This window comes from Belonocnema kinseyi, chromosome 8, assembly GCF_010883055.1.
Source record: "Belonocnema kinseyi isolate 2016_QV_RU_SX_M_011 chromosome 8, B_treatae_v1, whole genome shotgun sequence".
Classification (NCBI taxonomy): Eukaryota; Metazoa; Arthropoda; class Insecta; order Hymenoptera; family Cynipidae; genus Belonocnema; species Belonocnema kinseyi.
The window spans coordinates 112,379,432-112,381,356 of NC_046664.1; the positions used below are offsets into that span (position 1 = coordinate 112,379,432).

The window sequence follows — 1,925 nt, forward strand, 5'->3', positions numbered from 1 at the left end:
CTACATTTTTGCATGCCTCGAGGTGCTGCGCTCTTCAACTTTTCGATGTTTCTATAGCAACCACGTCCTTTGCCAACATTTACGGGAGGGGTGGGGTCAAGGCGAAAGCCGAACCGAAAGAGCCAGTGATTTTCTGTTTCTCGATTGTCACGCTTGCCTTCCCCAGCCATATCTATAACTAACTCGGGGCTGTCTATGCACCCTGAAAATATTAAAATTAATGAGGGCCTAAGATTATTATATTTATTATTATGTAAAAATTAATTAATTTCTTTTACGGTTTCTTTTTTAAAAAGAGACACTTTCGAGATAGTAAATAAGTTTAAAAAGTAAATAAATTTTTAATTAATTCAGATTTTAGTTAAAAGAAAAAGTTAAATTAATTCCTCATCTGGTTTCTTTTAAAACAGAAACTTTCGAAATACTATATAAATAAGTTGGAAAAAATTCTTTTCATATTTTAGAATTGTAGCCAAATTTCAAACATTATTTAAAAAAATATAATTTTTATAAAAATAGTGAACTGAAGGTTCGAATACTTCACTGTATAAATTTATATAACCAAAGTAATATTTACACTTCTCTGTAGTGTCGAATTGACAATTTACATTTAATTCCGAGGAAAAATTTAAGGTTTTCACTACTTATTTAATTATTTATCAAAATTATATTAAAATTCTATTTTTTTTTTTGTTTTTGTTTCTTGATTATTTGAAACGTATAATCTTTTTCCTTATAATTTGTTTAGTTGCAAAAACCAGTAACTAGACCTGTGCCTTGCAAATTAAAATTTAATTTTAAAAGTTTGAGGGAAGTTAACCACTTGTAATTCTTATGCTCATCAGAATTCACAACTTCAAAGTAATCCAAATAGTTTGTAAAAATAATTCAAAGAATCGAAGAATCCAAAAAAATTCTAAAGAAATATAAGGCGTTTAGAGGTGCATCTCAGCAACTAAGGCTATTACAAAAAAAAATGGAAAAGGAAAGAATTCCAAAGAATTAAAATAATTCAATAATTTTTTGCGAGCCGGGAAATGACCGGAAATTTGTTTCCTTGATTAAAACGGCCACCTGGATTTCTTAGTATTTAAAAATTTATTATATTCATTTGTTTAAGTTTGCAATAACAAAGACAAACTATCCAATTAGGGGTTTTAAGGGTTTAAAAATCGTGATTCATTTTTTTCATAAGTAGTTTGGAAGTAATTTTCACATTGTACACATCAGCTGGTTTGTTATTGCAAACTTTAACAAAATCCACTTGCAGAAATAAATAAAACCAAAATTTTTTTCAACATATATATACGCTATGCCGTACAGCTAATAAAATCCCTCGAATCAGTTATTATATAAACCTCACTTTCAATTGATTTGAATTCAATATGAAACGCTTTAAATTCCTAAGATTTAAAGTCGAAATATATAATGAATTTGCAACAAAGAAGATTAATTTTCTTACCAAAAAAGACGAAGTTTTAACAAATTCCATGAATTTTCAACCAAATATTTCAATTTTCAACTTATGAAAGATCCATTTCTAATCAAGACTCGACAAGTTGCAATTATAAAAAAAATTTTTAACATAAAAAACCAAATTGTCAACAAAAAAAGTTTAATGTTAAGCCAAGGAGATAAATCTTGCAGAAATATGATTTAAAAAAAAAACTAGATTTAACAAACATGAAAAAAACACGGAAAAGTTCATTGACAAACGAATCCTACTTTAATTTTCTACCATATTGTTAAATCATTAATAAAAACATACTAATATAGAACTTAACAATCGCATTTTTAATAAAAAGACAATGTAAAAAAAATCAAGAAAATTAATTTTCTACCAAAAAGATGAATTTTCAACAAAACAAAAGAATGTTCTAAAAAATAATTAAATTTTAAACTTATAAAGTATAAATTTCGAACAA

At 26.4% G+C, this 1,925-nt stretch overlaps 1 protein-coding gene across 3 annotated transcripts in view; it reads right to left on the reverse strand.

Moving 5' to 3' along the window:
• Positions 1 to 1,925, reverse strand: part of LOC117178248 (N-acetylglucosamine-6-sulfatase-like) — an 88,603-nt gene that overhangs the window by 64,459 nt on the left and 22,219 nt on the right. The window lies entirely within an intron of this gene.